We start from the raw sequence: 23,081 nt of genomic DNA, 5'->3' as shown, positions 1-23,081 counted from the left end.
GCTGCTTTCCGAGCACAGCGTGGCCATTCGATCGTGCCCTTAGTCACTTTTTTGGGCCCTGGGAAGTTTCTCATAAGCTTAGCCCACACTTAGGTCGTGATTCTCCTGAAAGATTTCAAAGTGCTGTAGCGAGCGGGAAATGCTGCGGGTTTCCCGCCGCTCGGCCCAGCGAGGCCGGCATCGCTATTCAACATTAATTGGTCCACTTATCGAGGCTCCGCAGGCTTCTCGCCGCAAATGTCTCAACAGCCAATTCACAGGCTCCTCACTCGCCAGCACCCCCCCCCCCCCCCGCTAACAAGATCGAGCGGCACTTGCTCAGCGAACCCCAGCCAGCTCGCAACAATAGCGGTGAGAAGACCGGCCCCAAGATTCGGCAAAGCTCCTAGATGTGGAGGCCAGGAGAGAAGTCCTATTCCCGCAAGTGTCCAGGAGGGTGAGTCACAGATCTGCCTGGGACGAGGTGGCATCGGCTGTACACTCTGGGAGTGTGACCAGGAAGATTGGCCTCCATTGCCGTAAAAAAGGTCAACGACCTACGCAGGGCAGCACGAGTGAATAGACACCAACGCCCGCCCGCCACCGCACCCCCCCCCCCTCCCCAAGACCTTTCCGCTTTCCGCCCCCATGCAAATACCCTCCCCCCAACTCTCCATGCAGGCCTCAACCCGCCCTTCACACCCCCTCTCCCTTCAACCCCCTCAAACCCTTCAGCCCTTCCTTCACACCTCCCCTCCCACACGCGTGTGGCTAACGATGCCCTCCCGGTTTCCCCTCAGGAAAAGCTCTCATACAACCGTCGGGAGAGGGCAGAGACTGGCAGATGCATGTCGGACTTAAGAATCCTCACCTCCTTCGAGGAGTGGGCCCTGGAGGTAACTGGGATGGCCGAGGACAGGGTGGTCACCAATGCAGAGGTAGGCGGAAGCCGCAGAGGTGAGGAACCACTGGGCCCTTTCCAGGAGGACCTGTCAAACGTGAGTTGTTATTGCGTTACTGACTGACCCATCCCTCCCACTGACCACATGTCCATTCTCCTGCAGGTCCTCCAGCCGACATTGCCGGCCCATCCCGGGTGGCCCCCTCTCCAGCCTCCCTGGCGACAATCTCGGAGGGGAGCTCCGAGAAGGACACGATCGAGGCATCACAGTTGTCATCCCCACCCTCCACCACCGCAGATACATGCGCCTCGGTGGGAAACGTTAGTAGTCAGGCTTTTGGGGCACAATCTGGTGAGCACCACACAGTCGCTGATGCACATCAGGTGGAGGCAAGAATCCCCAGGTGGGACAGCAGTCGGCGGTCTGCTCGATCCCAGGACTCAGCTGGGTCACAGCCTGATGCTGAGCCTGTGTAAAAGGTATACCAGGAGCTGATGGAGACATTAGGGAACGGCCGGGACATTCAGAGGGAGATGTCAGCGATGCTCCAGCAGGTCCATAGCCGCTTGGCGGAGTCCCAGAGGCTACGGGCGCAGGAGGTGTCGCTGGCAATGCGTGGCACCGAGGCAAACAGTGCTAGGGTGACGACCGCAGTGAAGAGCCTGGTGCACGACGTCGGCACCATGAGTGAAGGTGGCCAAGGCGTTGCGCAGTCGGTGACGGCCATGGCTGAGGGTCTCGGCAGAATGTCCGACTCACTGGGGGCTGTCACCCAGTACCAGGCTGACCTTGAAGAGGTGCTGCATGGTCGACACAGGCTTGTGAGCCCTTGGCAGTGTCCCGCTGACCGTGCTGACACCTACCCTGCGAGGGTGTGAGATGGGGGTGGGAGATGGGTAAGGTATGACGACAGACCAGGCCATGTCCAAGTGAAGCAGGCGGGTATGAGGGCCTCCATGGCCCCCTGGCGTGCCGGACTCTCGCCGCTGCCACCTGTCCTGCAGCCTCCGGCTAGTTCTCCGGTTCCTACCTGGGCTCTTCCTCCAGCCCCTGCTGGTCCAGTACTGCCTCATCATCCTTCCCCTCATCCTGTTCCTCCTCAGAGGTGGCCACATGTTCCTCATCATCAACCTCCAGCACGCTGCCCCACTGCTGTACGAGGTTGTGGAGGGCACAGCAGGCTACCACAAAGTGGTTGACCCTCCGGGGGGTGGGGGGGTGGGGGGGGGGGGGGGTACTGCAGGGCACTACCGGAGCGGTTGAGGCACCGGAACCGCATTTTGAGTACACCAGTGCACTGTTCAATCACAGCCCTGGTGGCCTCATGGGCCTCGTTGTACCGGGTCTCAGCTTCGCCCTCCGTACTGGCGTCATTAGCCATGTCCTCAGCAGGTATTTATCCTCCAAGAGTCAGCCACCCGTCCTGGGGTGGTCCTCGATGAGGCCGGGGATGACCTACTGCCTCAGGATGTAGCTGTCGTGGACACTCCCCGGGACGTCATCATGATCTTCATGTGTTGGTCGCACATGAGCTGTATGTTGAGGGAATGGGGACCCTTTCGGTTAACGTAGGGCACTCCCAGATGGTCGGTGAGCACAGGGCAACATGCGTGCCATCTATTACCCCCTGGACCTGTGGCATCCCGGCGATGGCGGAGAATCCTGCTGCCCGGGCATCCTGTTGGGTTTGGTCCATGTCAAAGTTGAGATAATTTCCGCCCGATAAACAGGGCTACTGTGACCTGTCGGATGCACCTGTGGGCTGTGGCCTGCGAGTTATCAAACAGGTCCCCGCTCGAGCCCTGGAAGGATCCTGAGATGTGAATGTTCAGGGCTGCAATATCTTGATGGCCACTGGGAACAAATATCCTCCTCCTCCATGTGGTCCTAAGTCCACGAGGATGTGACAGAGGTGCCACCATGTCTCCATGTTGAAGCGGAGCCTCCTGCGGCACACACTGTCCGTCATCTGTTCAAACAACCAGCGACGCCTGTACACCCTGGGCCATCACAGGACTTCCCATTCACGACCCTCCCTGGCCTGATGGGTGGCCGGGTCCTAAGGATATGGGGGGGGCCCAGCACATGGGCCGCCGCCTCGAGCATCTGCAGATACTGCTGCTGCCACCATTTCCGGTGGCTCACACCCCGGGACCTTCAATGCCCCCACTGACCCAAACCCCCCCCCAATCTGAACATCCTACCCACACACTCCCAGCTGCAGCGGGCTCCCCTCACTGGACCCCAGGCCCTGTACCCCAGATGCCGACTCATGACATCACTGGACCGGGAGCTGGTCCCCTCCCTGTGGCACTGACACACCCTCCAGCCATGGACATGTCCCCGGAGCTGTGTTCCGATGTTGGTTGCTGCGTGTGTGGTGTTGCCTCCCGCAGTGTTCAGGCTCAGTGTCCAGGCATCAAGGTGTGATTGGGATGCTAGGCAATGACCCCCACATGCTACATGACCCGCCCACCCATGGGAATCCACTTGGGTTGTGTGAAGTGCCCACTTATCACGATTGGCAATTCCCTATCAGCAATAGCCCTCAGCTGCACGGCCAGAGGCCTCGGCATTTGGTGGAGGTAATGGGTGGTCAGTGGGCAGATAGGCAGGGACAAGAGTTGCCTCTGGAATGGATACACATGATCTAGGGGTTGGCATGATGGTGCTGCGTGCAGTTGCCACCCCCACACAGCGCCCCCCCAAATTGCCTCCCATGGTGGCCCGTCCCTGCCGAGGGTCTCCCACCCCCAGCCGAGGGTCCCCCACCCCCCGTCAAGCACTGGGGTGGCCAGTCCATAGCCTCCGGGCTCTTTGCGAGTGAGCAAAGATGGCTAATCACCTCCTCAGCTCCCCACAGAAGCCCTTCTGCCAGGTTCACGTCTTTCAAAAGGAGCACTAATCATCGCTTCTCGGCCTTTTGGCTAAGATCAACTGTAGTAGCCTTTTGGCTCAGATCTGGTATGTCTCTCTTGTGGGGACCATCAATTGGATACAATTTGAATGGGCTTTTGGAGCAGGCGAGGAGCTGGATTAGGGGTTAACCCCTGACCCACACTCTGAGCCCTGGCTTGGTAACTCAGAAAAAGTAATTTAAAAATAATTTTTTTAAAGGGAGCACTTATCGGCGCCGCGTGAGCACTTGCTGGGGAGGCCGCGGAATGACGGGAGACCGCTGGATATGGGGTGGCTCCTATTAGTTGTATGGAAATGAGGCTTAAGTGGTGAAAATTGGCTTCTCGCCACGCTACGGCAAGATCCCGATTTCGCCTGCGGGAGCGGGCCGGGTGCATCGCAAACTGTTTGGCATCTGGCACGATTCTCGTACCCAATTCATTTTTTCCAATTAAGGGGCAATTTAGCGTGGCCAATTCACCTAGCCTGCACATCTTTGGGTTGTGGGGGCGAAACCCACGCAAACACGTGGAGAATGTGCAAACTCCACACGGACAGTGACCCAGAGCCGGGATCGAACCTGGGATTGCGCCGTGAGGCAGCAGTGCTAACCACTGTGCCACCGTGCTGCCCTTGGTTCTCGCTTTTGGCCACTCTGGCTATTCACTGGCCTCATTTCGCTCGAGCGAGAGTGCAATGAGGCCGGAGAATCGCTACCCTTTTTAAAATTTTCTTTCAAATTTACACCCAATAATAAACAATAATCAGGAACGAATATGTCAATCCCCATATCAATAACAACGATCCTATCCTCCGACCAAACCCCCAAACATTAGCCCGCATGTTAACATAAACAAATGACAAAAAGGAATCAGGAATCACCCATAGTCACCATTAACACCCACCGCCCCCCTCCCCCCCCCAACCCTCCCAGCTCACCCCCCTCTAATGTTCAATGTAATCCAATTCTCGAAAGTGCCTAATGAATAACGCCCTTGAAGCCCATGAATTGTAGAACCCCTCTATCCTTCCCCTCAGTTCAAATTTGACCTTTTCAAGCATTAAGAATTCCAGCAGGTCCCCCCGCCACGCCAGGGCACAGGGTGGAGAGGTTGATCTCCACCCTAACAGGATCCGCCTTCGGGCGATCAACGAGGCGAAGGCTACAGCATCTGCCCCCGCGCCCGTTTCCAACCCCGGCTGGTCCAACACCCCGAATATGGCCTCCCGAGGGCCCGGGTCCAGTTTCACGTGCACCACTTTAGAGATTACCCAAAACACCTCCTTCCAGTAATCCTCCAACTTTGGACAGGACCAAAACATATGAATGTGGTTTGCGGAGTCTCCCCCGCAACGTTCACGCACAACTTCTACCCCCTCAAAGAGCCGGCTCATGCTCGCCCTTGTAAGGTGCGCTCTATACTCCACCTTCAGCTGTATCAGCCCCAACCTCGCACACGAGGTGGAGGCGTTCACCCTCCGCATCACCTCACACCAGAACCCCTCCTCCATATCCTCTCCCAACTCTTCCTCCCACTTTGCCTTGATCCCTCGTAGGGGTGCCTTCTCCTCCTCCAAAATACCAAATTAGCCCGTAAACCGCCGATACTACCCCCTTCTCCAGTCCCCCTGTCGTCAGCACCTCCTCCAGCAATGTGGAAGTCGGCTCTACTGGGAAGCTCTGTATCTCCTTTCTGGCAAAGTCTTGAACCTGCATGTATCTAAATATTTCCCCCTGCTCCAGCCCATACTTCGCTCCCAGCTCCTTCAATCCTGCAAAATGACCCCCCAAGAAATGAATCTTTTAGTGTCCTAATTCCTTTCTCCTCCCATCTCTGAAAATTTCCATCCCACTTCCCTGGCTCAAATCTATGGTTCCCCTGAATTAGCATTTCCCTTGACCCTGCCCCCAACCCAAAGTGCTGTCGAAACTGCCTTCAAATTCTCAACAAAGCTATTACTACCGGACTCCCTGAGTATCTCGCCGGGGCCGTCGGGAGCGGCGCTGTCACTAGCACCTTCAATCCCGACCCCCTACCCAAACTCTCCTCCATTCTGACCCGCAGGGAATCACCCCCTCTGACCCAGCTCCACACCTTCTCCACAGTCGCCGCCCAGTAGTAGCACATCAGGTTTGGAAGACCCAAACCCCCTGCCTGCCTTCCTCTCTGTAGTAGCACCTTTTAAATTCTGGACCCCCTCCCTCCCCATATGAACGAAGTAATCATCCCTTCAATCTCTCTAAAAATGCCTTTGGCAGGAAAATCGGCAGGCATTGAAAAATAAACAGGAGTCGCGGCAGCACATTCATTTTAACCGTCTGTACCCGACCCGCCAATGGCAGAGGGAGACCATCCCACCTTGCCAGATCAGCTTTCACCCTCCCACCAAACTAGAAATGGTGTACCTACAGAGCACCCACCCCCCCCGCCCTGCAGTCTCGAGCAACCTGCACCCGAGGTATCTAAAGTGAGTCACTGCCGACAGAATGGCGTAGAATCGCTCCCTTGGAATTTCTTTCAGCATTGGGGAGCTGAACTCAGAGATCGAGCCGTCATTTTGAGCCCCCCTCACACACCTGCGCACTCCCCCACGCACCCCCCCCCCCCCCACCACAAAGGGAGGACACCCTGCCATGGGGTCCCTGGGGGCCCCCCTTCTTCAGGCCCCTCTACACCCCTTACAGACCCCCACTTCAGGACCCCCAATCGCCACCCCACCAACCTTCCAGAGGCCCCTACTTACCTGCCCTGCAGCCCTCACATAGCCGTCTTATATTACTCGCGAGCTGCCTGCCCTTCAGAAAGCCTGTTTGATCTTCTGCAACCACCCCCAGGACACAGTCCTCTATCCTCCCCGCCAACAACTTAGCCAATACATTCACATCCATGTTCAGTAGTGATATGGGTCTATACAACCCACATTCCACTGGGTCCTTCCTCTTTTTTGGGACTAGTGTGATTACTACCTGCGTTATCGTCTCTGGCAACTCCCCCTTCTCCAATTCTTCATTAAACGCCCCCAACAGATGTGGTGCCAGGTTCGTCGCAAATTATAAAATTCCTCTGGGTACCCATCCGGCCCAGGGGCCTTCCCCAACTTCATACCCCTGATACTATCCAGCACATCCCTCAGCCCCAGGGGCTCCTCCTATGCCTGCCTCTTTGCTTCCTCCACCTGGGGAAACTCCAGCTCATCCAGAAACCGCCCCATGTCCCCCTCCTCTCCCCCTGGGTCCCCTTCGTAAAGTCCCTGGTAGTACTCCCTAAATGCCTCGTTCATCTTCCCCTGCTCCGACACCACATCCCCAGCCCCAGTCCGTATCCTCAATATTTCCCTGGATGCGGCCTGCCTACGCAGCTGGTGTGCCAGCATGCGGCTCGCCTTCTCTCCATACTCAGCATCCTTGAACGCCGGTCGTGGCTGACACTTTTAAAAGTCAGCTACGGCCATTGGGCACTTCTTCTTGCGATCATGAATGCTGTGACCCATCGCTCCGCGACCATCCAGACACTTGCCCACAACTCACCCGTGGATGGTGACTCTGAGTTTGAAAATGACTGGCCTAAAGGAACATAATAATAATAATAATCACTTATTGTCACAAGTAGGCTTCAATGAAGTTACTGTGAAAAGCCCCTAGTTGCCACATTCCGGCGCCTGTTCGGGGAGGCCAGTGCGGGAATTTAACCTGCGCTGCTGGCATTGTTCTGCATTACAAGCTAGCTGTTTAGCCCACTGTGCTAAACCAGCCCCTCAGAAAGTAGCTGCTGCTGAGAAACTCTAAAAACAGCTGTCGTCAAGGCTCAGACTTGCAGTGCTGGGACCAAATCAACAAAGGCTCAACATACTGTAACAAATGCGGTTCAGGGTCGATAAACAAAGGGTGAAGAGCTTACGGAAGATGCATATGAATGCTATGACAAAAATGAAGGTCAAAAGTATAAAGACAAATTTGGCAAGGATGATCAGAATGCATTTATCTGCTCCCTTTATAAATTCCAAACCACAAAGGAACAAGAAATTGTGGTGCATCTCAATTCCGGACCATAAGGAAACTCTCGAGTTCATTGGAAAGAATATTCAGTTTGGCAAAAGAGCTGCTGACTCCCTTCATGCATCAAGACTCAACAAGAATGAAAAGATCGCTGATTGTAAATAACGGTAACAGGAGCAAAAGGAGCCAGCACAGAATAATCATGAAGGATGTTTGGATGGGAGTTGCTCCAGATGACGAAATGTAAAGAGTTGGAGCTACTCGGACTGCAGTCTGCAACACCAATATTCCTTTCCTATTTCACTCTGTACAGCAGCATCTGAAGTACGATGAACAGACTGACAGCAAGAAGAATTACTGTAAACTGACCTTGCTTAACAAATCAATCGTAAAGGCTAAGTTTGATATGTTCTTAAAGGGTAAGAACCGTTTTGGAAATCCTCGGGAACAGCAACTCAGTAGGAGAGTTAGAAGTTGCATTCCAGAAACAAGATCTCAAACATGAGGGTGAATGCAGCGAGAATGAAACATCGAGGGAGAGATGCAGGGTGTGACAGCGAAACACCACAATCTGGAGAAGGCACCGCAGAGGCTGTGCCATGGCAGAGGGCAGCACAGTAGCACAGTGGTTAGCAGAGTTGTTTCACAACGCTAGGGTCCCAGATTCGATTCTCAGCTTGGGTCACTGTCTGTGTGGAGTCTGCATGTTCTCCCTGTGTCTGCGTGGGTTTCCTCCGGGTTCTCTGGTTTCCTCCTACTGCCCAAAGATGTGCAGGTTAGGTGGATTGGCCATGATAAAATTGCCCTTAGTGTCCAAAAATGGTTAGGTGGGGTTACTGGGTTATGGGGATAGGGTGGAGGCGTGGGGCTTAAGTGGAGTGCTCTTTCCAAGGGCTGGTGGAAACTCGATGGTATGAATGGCCTCCTTCTGCACTGTAAATTCTATGATTCTATGAGATTCAGGTAAAGGAGGCACTGTTCAGCCGTCTGGAGGGGCAACGGTTGGCAACTAAAAACAAATCAACAGGCTGGGGTAAGAACTAGCCTCTGAAGTGAATGATCTGAAAACACAGCTGAATCAGGTTTTGCAATGGGGCTGGGGCTGGGGATGTGGTGTCGGAGCCAGGGAGGATAAACGAGGCGTTTAGGGAGTACTACCAGGGACATTACGAGGCGGACCCAGGGGGAGGGGAGGGGGACATGTGGCGGTTTCTGGATGAGTTGGAGTCTCCCCAGGTTTTGCAATGTGATAACTGGGCTAAATGCCGTGTTTTTCAAAAAGGTCAAGAAGTATCATCAAGGAACTACACCAGTGAGTGGTCGATTAGCATAGACAGATCGAGGCAGCACGGTGGCGCAGTGGGTTAGCCCTGCTGCCTCACGGCGACGAGGTCCCAGGTTCGATCCCGGCTCTGGGTCACTGTCCATGTGGAGTTTGCACATTCTCCCCGTGTCTGCGTGGGTTTCGCCCCCACAACCCAAAAACGTGCAGGTGAGGTGGATTGGCCATGCTAAATTGCCCATTAATTGGAAAAAATGAATTGGGTACTCTAAATTTATTTTTAAAAAGCATAGGCAGGTCCAATTTCCTGCACTGTTCAAACTCGGGAGGGTGTAGTGTGGAGAAGGCACGCTGATCAACTTTTAGCAGCTAGTATAAGGTTGCCAGAGACGGAGCAAACTGAGAGTCCACATCAAACTGTACCAAGTGAAGGCCTAGACATTTCTGAGAACTGACAGTACCAGAAACAACTGTGAAAGACAATGGCTCTATAGGCAAGGCAAACAACAGTGTGGAGAGTGGACATCCCTCCCACATCCCCCGGCTCAGTCTGAAATACTCCAAGCTCACTCGGTTCGTCCGCACACTCATCACCGGCGCCTGGTACAGCAACTGGACCCAGTCTACAAAACCCTGCCCAAACACAAAGCGCCCCAGGACCACCCACAAATGCTTCCACTCCACCCGGTCGAAGGCCTTCTCCGCGTCCATAGCGACCACTACCTCCACCTCCCTCCCCTCGGAGTGCGTCATGATGACATTCAAGAGGCTTCTAACATTGGCCTTTAGCTGCCTTCCTTTGACAAATCCCATTTGGTCCCCCCTATCCACCCCCCCCCCCCCCCCCCCCCCCCCCCCCCCCGGAACACAATCCTCTATTCTCAAGGCCAAAACCTTGGCCAACAATTTGGCGTCAACATTTAGTCGGGAGATTGGCCTGTATGAGCCGCATTGTTCTGGGTCCTTCTCCCGCTTCAATATCAATGAAATCCAAGCCTATGACATTGTTGTGGGAAGAACACCCCGCTCCCTAGCCTCATTAAATTCCCTCATCAGCAGCGGGCTCAGCACCCCAGAAAGATTCTTATAAAATCTCACTGGGTATCCGTCCGTTCCTGGGCCTTGCCCGACTGCATGGCCTCCAATCACTCTACTACTTCCAAAATCCAGATCGGGGAACACCCCATTCACCCCTCTGGGTCCAAGACCATGTTCCCCCCTCCGTCCTTCACTCTTCTTTTCTCCCTGGCTGCCTTCCATTTCCTAAGCTGGTGTACTAACATCATACTGGCCTTCTCCCCATATTCATACACCACCCCGCTCACCTTCCTCAACTGCTCCACCGCCTTTCCTGTGCATATCAGACCAAAATCCATCTGCAGCTTCTGCCGTTCCTTCAACAGTCCCGCCTCCGGGGCTTCTGAGTACCTTCTGTCCACCTGGAGAATCTCCCTAACCAGCCTATCCATCTCTACCTGCTCCACCCTCCCTGCACCCTCCCTGTCCTCGAACTCGACCGATCTCAATGAGGACTTAACTAACCCTATCATCCCCCATCCACCCATCACTCTGTCCTGGCTCCACTCATCTTCATAAAATAAGGGGTGTCAAAAAGACACTCCCCTCCCACAACCACAAGGATTATAACACAATGACAAAAAGGAGTAAAACTGCACAGACCACATTTCAGATCAACTCAGTATGATTTTTGTTAGAACTGAATAACAGACACCACTCGCCCTCATGCTCACATCTCACATGCCCTTGCAGGAGAGAGGACAACATAAAATAATTAACAAAATAATCACAAGGGAATAGCTTGCAGGATTATAGAAGAATTGCAGGATAATGACATCATGTATATTGCTCAAGAAGGCCGATGCCAAGCCAGGGTCAACAAACATTTCTCGGGCAGCACACTGGTGCAGTGGGTTAGCCCTGCTGCCTCACGGTGCCGAGGTCCCAGGTTCGATCCCGGCTCTGGGTCACTGTCCGTGTGGAGTTTGCACATTCTCCCCGAGTTTGCGGGGGTTCCGCCCCCACAACCCAAAGATGTGCAAGGTAGGTGGATTGAACACGCTAAATTGCCCTTTAATTGGGAAAAATGAATTGGGTACTCTAAATTTATAAAAATGGCAAAATTAAAAAAAAACATTTCTCAGCATCTCTCAAGAATTCCAACAAACGAAGAACCTTTATTTCCACCATGTCACTGCCCTGATGCCCAGGCAACCCACAGCCTTGGGCCCCAGCTGGGACGATGACTGGAGGCTCGGCCACCTCCAACCCGTCACGGTGAACATCGACAATAGGACAATATAGGGCCAGTGGTCGTGGTGCCTAACCGACCCCAGGCTTCAAAGATCAAATACTCTGTGCTCCATTGAACCTGATACACCCAGCCTCCAATCAAGATGGCAGCCAGTTTTCAAACCCAATCGGGAACTTGCCTCCCAATTCTCACCAGGAACCAGGTTCACGGGCACACCTTGCCTGGCCCCTAGCGCCTGAACCTGTCAGGATAAAGAACACGCCATGCAGCAGGATCTCAAAGTCGCAATGTAAGTGTTTAAGGATAAGTGTTTTTCCGACTCCAACAACTGTCTCATGCATCTGCACCATTCGCCCAAGAACACCTCGCAAATCTTCAAAGTAAGCTCTAAAGACCTGCACCTCAGAGCCAAGATCTTTATCCAGAACAGTATTCTCAAGGGCAGCCATCATCCAGATAGACACAGCACCGCTAAAGTGCAAACCCGCTCACCAGCGACAAAGCCTCTCACTGCAAACTGGGACCCACCCCAGCCCACTCCAACTGCCATGGTCAACGAGAATTGTCTGCAATTTATCTCAGCTGCTCTTCGCAAAACACCAATCAGGATCCTCCAGGGACATAGCACAAGACATATATCCCAAGAAAAGACAAATATGTAATGTGCATCAGGATAAAATAAAGTATTACGAGATGAGCAGAGCCAGAGCACACATCACATGACCCTCAACATATATGGTTTAAAGGCTATTACCATCTCAAGGGTAATTTGGGTGGTCAACAAATATCATGCCAACGATGTTCACATTCCACAAATTGCCTCCATTGTTTTGAATTCAGTGGGTTTCCCCCACAATAATGTCAAATTTCCTGATTTAGTCAAAGAAAATGTAAGTAGAAAATAAGTTATCTTCTAATACAAATGTGTAATTATTTCACTGTGCTGCAAATTTGCATGTTTAACCAGAAGACTTACAAAGAAAATCTACTTAGGGCTAACAGTGTGGGGGAGCGAAACCAGTTTTTGAGCATACCGCCACCTCACAAACCCACTACCTTAGTATACATACAGAAGTGTTTCTCAGTACACTGTGGACGAACTGTTGGCAACATATTTTTATCGTCAGTGATTCAAAGGACTTCCTCTAGGACATCTCAATCTTTGTATCTCAAGTTTTCCTTTCTGAACTTTAAAACATTTGGGCTCCAAAATCCATGAACACCGGCTCCACTGGTACAAATACTCGGCATCTAACACCCTTGCCAGGCAAGCCCTGTCCAAAACAAAACACTTCTGTATGTATAATAAGGTTAACCTGTGGTGGGTTTGTGAGGCGACGGTATGCTCAAAAACCGGTTTCTCTTCACCTCTACTGTAAAGACTGTTAGCCCTAGTAGGTACAAATACAGTGGAGCAAAATTGCTATTCATCTTAACCTGAAGCTATAGAACCTCGGCCTTAAACACGGGGTCATTAACTGCCATTATGTCTGCAAAGCCACTTCAGTGCTGCTTACTCTAGTCCATCTGCAAGATGATGTATTGGTCCAATATTGCTCTACTAGAGCAAGCTCAATGCCTCCTCATTCCTAAAGAAAAAACACATCAAAAGGTCTTAAATTACAAGGGGAAACATGTACCTGTGTACCAGTCTGCACAAGACCTTTATGAACACTTCATTGGGCTGGCAGAACACTTCATTGGGCTTGCGTGGGGGCATGGTGCTCACCTACCCCTGGATTTAAAGGACCAATGCAAGTGGGGCAAAATCTTGGTGCAATTAAGCTCCAACCCATGTTGCTGCCACCCTTTCCCCACCTGCCCCAGGTGACAGAAACCAGGCGGTCCAGCCCCAGGCATCTCAGAGGTCCTTAATATTTATTGTTTTTAACAAAACAATGCTAAACAATGCAGCAATAATGAAAATAATCAAGGCTACTGCAAACAAACTCTTAAATTTAAACAGAGAGGAATCCATTTATGATTGGCTGTCCATTTATTGTTTCAACTTTATCCAAATTCATCAACTCAACTGGGGCAGGTTCACAGCATCAAACTTGTCAACCTTTTCCAGTCATTGATTGCAGATGGAAGATTTTTCTCATCCCTTTCCCCCAGTAGCCTTACATAAGAATATAAGAACTAGGAGCAGGAGTAGGCCATCTGGCTCTTCAAGCCTGCTCCGCCACTCAATAAGATCATGGCTGATCTTTTTGTGGACTCAGCTCCACTTACTCGCCCAGCCCTTAATTCCTTTACTGTTCAAAAATCTATCTATCTTTGCCTTAAAAACATTCAACGAGGTAGCCTCAACTGTTTCACTAGGCAGGGAATTCCACAGATTTACAACCCTTTGGGTGAAAAAGTTCCTCCTCAACTCAGTCTTAAATCTGCTCCCCCTTATTTTGAGGCTTTGCCCCCTAGTTCTGGTTTCAGTGTTGCAGAATGTATTTTTATACTTTGTGATGTTGCTAGTAGACACTTACCCTGGAAGTGACAATGGTAACAAACTCAAGTGTTCTGGTGGCTTCTTCCAAGATGGCAGATCATAAAATCATAGCTATTGCAGCATACAAAAAGACATTCATCCCACTGGTTACGTATCAACTGGTCTATTCTGAGCTGTTTGGTACTGTCAAAATCTTTAACACCCGAGTAAGACTTTTAGACTGAAAGAAGCGTAACAGATAACAACACAGTTAAAGTTAAATGATTTTACTTGTCACAAGGAGAGAGGCCGCTGGAATCAGGGGTTGCAGCAGGCACACTCTAAGGAACATGAGGGACGTAGAGATCTTAATACACAAAAGAACCCCATTCCCCCTCACAGGTGATACAGTGATAATTGCTGAGCCTTTCAGTTGGCATACACAGAGACAAAGGTACAATTCCGATACAAAGAAGAAGTGATCAGTGATGTCAATGTCTCCTGCAGTGATTTTACAGAGGTGAATACATATTAACAATACAAAGGCCGTGCTAATCGACTGACGTCACTGGCTCCGATGGTACTGTTTGAACAATGGTGTGTGCGTGTCACCATACAAACTGAATTGATCTCGTCAAGAGATCGATTAAACCCAAGACAATGTAATCAATTTACAAGGGGCCACTTGTCTGCTAACTGAATTAATGAGGTACAGAAAGCACTTTACAATGAGATTCTTTAACACATTATGTCATGTATCCCACGATGCTTCAGATGGTCAAGTTTAGGTTTCCACAGTAGCCATGATGTGGAGATGCCAGCGTTGGACTGGGGTGGACCAGTAAGAAGTCTTACAACACCAGGTTAAAGTCCAACAGGTTTATTTGGAATCACTAGCTTTCAGAGCACTGCTCCTTCATCAGGTGAGTCACGTGATGAAGGAGCTGCACTCCGAAAGCTAGTGATTCCAAATAAACCTGTTGGACCTTTAACCTGGTGTTGTAAGACCTCAAATTGTTTGGTGATATAGTTGTGCACACCAGATATCCTGTGCCATCAGCAAATACTGTTTGTCGCTGCCTTAAAAAAAAAGAGAACAAAAAATTAACATTAGTTTGTTTGAAATTTGTTGTCACCTTTGTTGAGTTTGTAGCACTCTGACTTCTGCTCCTATGTCTTATGGTTTTATAAAGGGGATCAGGGGTTATGGGGAGAAGGCAGGAGAATGGGGATGAGAAAATATCAGCCATGATTGAATGGCGGAGCAGGCTCGATGGGCCGAGTGGCCTAATTCTGCTCCTATGTTTTATGGTCTTATGGACTTGCGCTAGAAAAATGTGGGTTCAAGGCCAAGTTGGTTGGAGGTGTCAATGTCAGATACAACAACAAGCTGAGGCTCCCTCTATCTGCTCACATTGACACCACATGAAAAAAGGCAAAGAATCTCTTGTTCTCCTATCCAACATTGCACCCTCAGATAACACTACCAGTAAAATGTTATCTGATAATTAATTTGAAGTTTGTGGAACCAAACTGATAACTACTTGGCGACGGTATTTAACATTTACTACACTTATAAAGTAATTAATTGTTCTGCTGCCTTGATCATTTCCCTCCTGTGCCCTCTCGTGTTTCTGCCTCCCCTCACACCCTCTCCAAGTCAATCTTGACCTGAGACCACCTCCTGCTCCCTTGACTTTGCTTTCACTATTCTGCTGACATTGTCTTCCTTTCATGTCCTCTATGTTAGCTGACATTGTTAACAGTCGATTCCCCTCAGTTTTTTAAATTCTTTGATGGGATGTGGGTGTCGCTGGCAAGGCTTTGAACTTAGTAGCTTGCTCGGCTATTTCAGGGGCCATTTAAGAGTCAACAACATTGCTGTGATCTGGAGTCACATGTAGGCTTGTCCAGGTGAGAACAGCAGATTTCCACCCCTAAAGGGCAATAGTGAAGCAGGTGGGTTTTTGCATCAATCAATGATAGTTTCATGGTCACCATTATTAAGACTAGCTTTCAATCGCAGTCCACCTCCTCTTTAAACATGCCATCATCTAGCCCTTCTCAAAAGAACAATCCTTGACCCCACTGTCCTTTCAAATTCCAACCCCCCCCCCGCCCCCCCACCCCCCACCACCACCATTTCTTTACTTTCTCTCCAAACTTCTTGAGTGTAATGTCGGTTTCCTGATCCATGGTCATCTTTCCCATAGTTCCATGCTTGAATCCTCCAATCAAATTTCTGTCCTTACCACAGCACTAAAACAGTGCTTATCAAACTCTGGGTCCCTAGAATTCATTGGCACATCAAAATCAACTACTGGAGGAAGCCAACACAGTTCAGTGACAAGAGAATGTAGATTCTACTGCAGGTCCAGCTCAGCTTAGGGGACTTGGTATTTGGTTCATAGAATCATAGAATTTACAGTGCAGAAGGAGGCCATTCGGGCCATCGAGTCTGCACCGGTTCTTGGAAAGAGCACCCTACTTAAGTCCACGCCGGGAATCGAACCTGGGGCCTTGGGGTTGTGAAGCAACTGTGCCAACCACTATGCTGCCCGTGGTTCTAAATGGTGAGTTTAACATTCCCGCCCAACCTTGGATATACACGGTGGATAGACGTGGCATGGTGGCAGAGTGGATGCCACTGCTGTCTCACAGCACCTTGGACCCAGGTTTGTTTCTGGCCTTGGGTGACTGTGTGGAGTCTGCACATTCTCACCATGTCTGGGTGGGTTTCCTCTGGGTGCTCCAGTTTCCTCCCACAGTCCAAAGATGTGCAGGTTAGGTGGATTGGCCATGATAAATGCGCTGGGTTACAGGGATAAGGCGGAGGAGTGGGCCTCGATAGAAGACACTTTCAGAGGGTTGGTGCTGAATGGCTTCCTGCTGCACTGTAGGGATTCTATGCAGAGCATGTCAACAAATCTTCACTAGGGTCCGGTTACATGCCTCCTGTCCAGGTACCGATCAAAGGTACCGAAGGGAATAGAGAAATTAAACGTTTCAATGTGACAAAATTTAAAATGGGAAAGTAAAAACGTGCATGTATTTCTGCAACACTAGGACTATAAAAGGGTGAAATCGATAACCTCCAAAATATGAAGTTGCATGCTTTATCTCTGCAATATGTCACTGGTTGCATTTGGAAACTAGTAATATACGATTTGATATGATGAAAGTATCATACTGCTTAGAGAACTACGCAACAAGAAACATTTCAGGGTGGCATCATGGCGCAGTGGTTAGCACTGCCGTCTACGGCATTGAGGACCCGGGTTCGATCCTGGCCCCGGGTCACTGTCCGTGTGGAGTTTGCACATTCTCCCCGTGCCTGCGTGGGTTTCACCCCCACAACCCAAAGATGTGCAGGGTAGGGAGATTGGTCACGCTAAATTGTCCCTTAATTGGAAAAAAACAAGAAACATTTCTGAGGAACTTATCATAAATGCAAAGCATGTTAGCAATAAAGTGAAACATTCTACAGTATTCTCCTGGGCCTTGGAATCATGGAGTAGTATCAGGACCAGATCCATAAAATTTAGTCCAACTAGTATATCCCACTGTCCTTTAAGTTAATTGGGAGTATAGCTAATCAGAGACTGGCATGTGATTCTTGACATCTCACGTTAAAACCATGTCCGTATATTCCATCATTCCCAGCTTAGCTATTTCATTTGTAATTTGGTTATCCTTTTGCAAAGAATACAACATATTTTCTTACCGACATCGAATGAAACCATTAGGGTGGCACGATAGCACAGTGGTTAGCACTGTTGCTCCACAGCCCCAGTGTCCTGGATTCGATTCCCGGCTTGGGTCACTGTCTGTGTGGAGACTGCACGTTCTCCTTGTGTCTGCGTGGGTTTCCTCCGGGTGCTCCGGTTTCCTCCGACAAGTCCTGAAAGACGTGCTTTTTAGGTGAATTGGACAGTCTGAATTCTCCCTCTGTGTACCCGAACAGAAGCCGGAGTGTGGCGACGAGGGAATTTTCACAGTAACTTCATTGCAGTGTTACTGTAAGCCTACTTGTGATACTAATAAAGATTATTAATATCCTTATCCCAGCATATCAAAAGATGTTTAGACCAGATACATGGGGCTGGATTCTCCGGTCTCCGACGCCAAAATCCGTTTGGCAACAGGCCGGAGAATCCAAATTCCCGACAGAATCGGGGGCAATGCCTCTTCCACGAGGCTCCGCCCCCTCCAAAGCAGCTGTGGTGATATACATCACTGTTTATACACAAGGGATTCATGTAAATACACTACAACTAAGTATATACTAGAGGGAGCACCGGAGATGTCATGACATGCAGACATACAGCTAATGAACACATAGAATAGGACAAGACCAAAGGGCAGTCAAGACACCCAGAAGTGACACTACCACAAGGGGGGAACCCATATATAAGGACAGGGCACACATGCTCTGTCTCTTTCCACAGACAGACACGTAGAGAGAAGGACAGGGGCAGATCAGAAGCATCACACCCACCACGTGGCTTAGAGCAGACTGGTTAGTTAGACTGAGTTAATATAGCAAGATTAGCAGGAGAGTCGAACTCACAGAGAACTGCACTAATGGTTCAATAAATCACATTGAACTTACTTCAACGTCTGGAGTATATTTTGGTCAAAGCTGCATCAAGTTGCAGCCTGTGTTATCCCAGAGTACATAACACATCAGCAGCATAATTACAGAGTATGCCACGCCACGTATCCACGGCCTCAGGTCATTGCCTGAGGCCCGGCCCCCAATGCTCCACCTGTAGTGATCTGTACATCTGTACATACATCTGCACATACACCAGGCACTCCAGCACAGATGTAACAGCCACAGCATCACTAGAGGGCAGCATCAGAGACGGGTATAAAGGGTCCAGCCCAAGGGAGGATCCTCCTCTTTCAGAAGCACAGGGCTAGTGAGCAGCAGCAGACAGAGACAGCTCAGCATAGGCAGTTTACCTTAGCTTCACTGGTCAAACCTCTTGACTGTATTATATCTAGTTATGCTCTGGAAACAGAACAAACCCACTGAATAAAGTATTTGTGTTAACTGGAAGTCTACAATCTTTATTCAGAGAATAACATATCGCCCCCAATCGGCTGAGTTCCCAATGGCGCTGGACACGTGTAGTGTCACCCGTTGGGAACTCAGCGTGGCGGCTGCGGACTCAGTCCAGCGCCGCCACAGTTGGGGGAGGGCTGAACTGCGGGCAGTGGTGGACATATTCGGGGCTGGGGGCACTGTGATGGGGCGGTCCGGGACGCGCGAGCCGGCCAAAGGGGGGGGACTATTTTGTGGGCCGGGTCTGCAAACTGCATCTGCCACGAAGCACGGCACGGCCGCCGCCATGTGCATGTGTGGCCACGGACCCTGCAATTCTCCAGGCCGTATCGGCAGCTACAGCCGGGTGCTCCAAGCTGCCTGGCTGCTAGCCCCCAGCAAAACGGGGAATCAGTGCCCGTTTTGCAAAAGGTTTTCCTGCTGTTCCCACGTCGGTGTGGCGACATCGTCTCCAAATCGGAGAATCCAGCCCATTATGTATGTGAGCTAAGATAGACTTTAAAAATTCTCTAAACTTGTTGGTAATTAGTTATCGTTCACAAGGGACCATGGACATCTCTCTAGAGAGAGAGCATTGGATATACAGCTTGAGGAGCACCACTCCACATCAAGCATGGGGAAACGTAAGGATCAAGCCTCTGTGAAGCCAGCATGGGGATCGAACACGCACAGTTGGTGTCATTCTGCACCACACTCTAGCCAGCTAACCAACTGAGCTAACTGACCCAAACAAATAAAAGTAAAATCGCCATAGTCCCAGATGACCATAGATTGCGTTCCTCTTTGAGGGGGAGAGCTGACTGTTGGCGGTTTAACCTGAGGATCACCACACCTCAGGCGCGGTTGAGAAGGCGGGGCCTTCATGAATAACCTCAGCTGGTATGGGAATGGAACCCGCACTGTTGGCCTTGCTCTGCGTCACAAACCAGCTGTCCAGCCAACTCACATGTTTCATACACTCATTTCTTTTATAATACATGTTGCTAAAGGTATTTTTTTCAAATTCCTTAAATGGTTTGAACTGTTTGATTTACACCATAATATTTGACTTTCCATTGGATAAATAAGGATGATATGCAACTTAGTGGTATTGATAAAAATGGAAGTAAATGCTGCTGCTGATTGTCACCTTGCATTTGCTCTGGGTGCTCTAAGCCCGTCCTATCCCCAAAGCACAATGCATGTGAGATTCAGCGCCACCTCCTGTATGGTAGTTGTCATTGGCTGGCATGCTTGCGATCCATGAAATTTGAAATGATGCAAGATCCGTTTTTCTTTCCTACTTTGTTTTTAGCATCAGATTAACACCGATCTCTGGAATAATTAATTTAAAAATATTTCCCCACCTGCCCTCCCCTAATATTCTATGCCACGCTGTCCCGCCAATGATTATGTAACCGTGTAGTCATGGGAGGCACCTGGTTCTCTGAAACTTCTGCTAACTGTGTTTCAACAACAATCACCAGATTATGTGCTGGGGTGGTCAAAGATAGCTCTCATCTTTTCTCATTAATGCCAATAACAAACACTAACTAATGGGTTACTAACATCGATGTTGAAATGTGATATGTAACTGTGATCTGATTCCCGCCATTTCCCTGCAGTCTCACCAGTCTCTTATGAACTTATAGGTTCTCTTTTTATCATACCACTCTTTCCCTGAACACAGTATCTCTAACTATCTTTCCTTCTCTCAAATTACATTCTATTGCCATCCTGCTCAGCTTATTATGTTTTCTGATGTTCATAAGATGTCAAAACAAAAGCCATGAGTAATTCAACCAGATCATTTTCCCACTTTCATTAAAAGCACCTTCTACATACATTTTGTTTCGATAAAGCTTTTGAAACTTGACCTCTATTTTTTATCAAATAATATTGAAAACAGCTGAACAGAGAACGCTAGGAAACATATTATCAAAGGAAATTAGGTACACTGTGTGTACTCAAACTGTCTGGTCGTCAGGTAACTTTTTTTCAGTGAGTAAAAATGCTAGTGTCTAACATGAAGGTTTAAACAAAATATTAAAAATATGTCACCATTGTTCGATTATATTTATCCACTGAGGTAAAGTTTTGTAGGTTTTGGCTTCTCCTGAAAACCTAAGTCGCGATCTAACCAAATTGGAACACATTCCTGTGCAAGCACGTTTAGCCGGGTGTTACCCCGGTGCTGGCAGTGGCAAGACACACCACGCTATCTATCGGGACTCTGTTTTATTTTGGGGCCTCAGTGGGGAATTTCCCACCGAGACTGCACTTAGTCCCATTTTCTGCACTGAAGAGTTCCGCTCGCTGAAACTCCTCAGCGCAGGACGAGATCGGGAAGTTAATTTTAAACAGCGTCCCGATCTCTCGCACCCCCCCCCCCCCCCCTTCGATGCAGCCCCCGAACTCCCCAAAGCCCCAACTCACCTAGAAGAGGGTCCCCTCAGGCCTCCCTACACCCCACCTCACAAGCAGAGGGCACCCCAGTGCCTGATCGCTCTCACAGGAAAATATCAGCCTGGCAGTGCCACCTGGGCACATTCGTAGTGTCAGTCTGGCAGTGCCAGGGTGCCATCTTGCCCAGAGAGCAAGCAGGGGAGTCGATCAAGGGAGTGTATATTAGAGTGAGACAAGCTGTCTCACTCTAATATGCAGATTTGCAAAATAGTGATCCTACCCACAATGGGTGGGATTCAGATCACGTCTCATGAGGTCGCATTAGATCTCGCGAGGTGTGGCAAGCCGGGTAGATCCCAGAAGAAGGATGTCCTGGCATCTACCGATTGCACCGCCTTTCGGGTGCAACGCTGCCGGTAGATCGCGCCCCTAGACTTCGACTTACTATTTTTATCCACAACTGTGGCAGTGAGAGCTGAAATTGAGTTGGATATAAATGCAGTGTGCTCTAGCCTGCCCTTTGTTGTTCCTTGTCTGTCGCTTCCACTTATTTGTCCTCACCCAGTCCTCCTATTTGAAGCCTGTGCCGCTCATTACCTCCAGGATCTGTGCTGCTGCTAGTGACAGATGGTAGCTGCTGCCTTGACATTGCCGCCCACATAATCACAGTTCATAAGTCCAGGTCCAGCCAGTTGAATCAGCTGCACCAGCATGCTGGGCCACCACTTGCACCGGTTCACTCTGCGGGGTTATGTGACACTTTGAGCTGGAATCTCCGGTCCCCCAGCTGTGTGTTCCCTTGCCAGCCACCGGCCAATGGATTTTCTATTGTGGCCACCCCACACCACGGGAAACCCACAGCCATGGGTGTTCCAGCAAAAGGTAAATTGGTCATAGGACCAGTAGGGACGGCCAGTACCATGGATGCTATTACTCATACTGATCCAAACTTGGTTATTATTCCAACTTATCCAGTGGTCTTTATTGCTGGTGAATTTGGAATAAACATCAACAAATGTGAAAAAAACTGGAAGTACACAGTCCCTTTAAAATGTATATTTGTGTGCATGAAAATGATCAAGATGAATACATTGATTCTGCAGATCTGGAGGTTATGGCCTGATAAACTCTGAACAAAATGTTGCATGAAAACTATGCAAATCTTTTTGTGACGAAATGGCAATGATACATAATTAAAACACAGAATTGGCCCTTGAGAATAAGGGTTTCCATACAAATTGCACCAATTCCATTGTTGGAAAAAAGGAAACAAGCACAAATAGCTGCACGTTCTCACTACACTGCACTGCTGATTGAGTTTGGGTCAATTCTGATTTTCTGTTAAAATCCACAATCTTCTCCGTGATGTAATTATCCAGCCTGCCTAGCTCCTTCGAGATCTCCGCCTCACTCAACACCTTTGTCTTCAATCGATGGGTGAAACATGTGTCAGATGGGGAGGGAAGAGGAAAAATATGAGCATCAACTCATTGAAACCATTAAAGTCACAACTGAGATCACAATCGAGATGGCACAGACATCTATCGCAGGGAGAGGTGTGATGTTAAAACAGATGGACATCTACAGTGAATTCAATTTAAGATAAATAATGCTTTCAGAAGGCTACCTTTGAAAGTGTTCATCTTCCCGGGTGAGAGTGGGAATTTTGCTGTGTCATGTGTGCCAGTGTTTATGAAGCGTGGACCATATATGAAATGTCTCTGAGCGCATCTGACCCCCATCCATCAGTAGCCGGGGGCTGAACAAACAATGTGTCCTCTGGTCTGTAAACTTTGCCTATTGCCAATGGTGATCATCAAGTCGCCCTGCAATTGAACCTGTAAGGGAAATCATAGATTATCATAGA

At 49.7% G+C, this 23,081-nt stretch overlaps 1 protein-coding gene, 1 long non-coding RNA gene and 1 other non-coding gene across 3 annotated transcripts in view; 2 read left to right on the top strand and 1 right to left on the bottom strand.

Moving 5' to 3' along the window:
- The window catches only part of LOC140408740 (vesicle-associated membrane protein 8), a 50,206-nt gene that overhangs the window by 5,879 nt on the left and 21,246 nt on the right, over positions 1-23,081 (top strand). The window lies entirely within an intron of this gene.
- Positions 3,789-3,975, top strand: LOC140409696 (U2 spliceosomal RNA). The gene has a single exon (XR_011940484.1). It is a non-coding gene; the product is annotated as a U2 spliceosomal RNA (small nuclear RNA).
- On the bottom strand, positions 14,755-21,396 carry LOC140409535 (uncharacterized). Its single transcript, XR_011940373.1, has 3 exons — positions 21,245-21,396; positions 17,483-17,659; positions 14,755-14,838 (listed from the first exon to the last, which is right to left on the bottom strand). It is a non-coding gene; the product is annotated as an uncharacterized lncRNA (long non-coding RNA).

This window comes from Scyliorhinus torazame, chromosome 3 (assembly GCF_047496885.1).
Source record: "Scyliorhinus torazame isolate Kashiwa2021f chromosome 3, sScyTor2.1, whole genome shotgun sequence".
Classification (NCBI taxonomy): domain Eukaryota; kingdom Metazoa; phylum Chordata; class Chondrichthyes; order Carcharhiniformes; family Scyliorhinidae; genus Scyliorhinus; species Scyliorhinus torazame.
The sequence above is the reverse complement of the archived record's forward strand: the minus strand, read 5'-3'. Positions and strand labels throughout refer to the sequence as shown.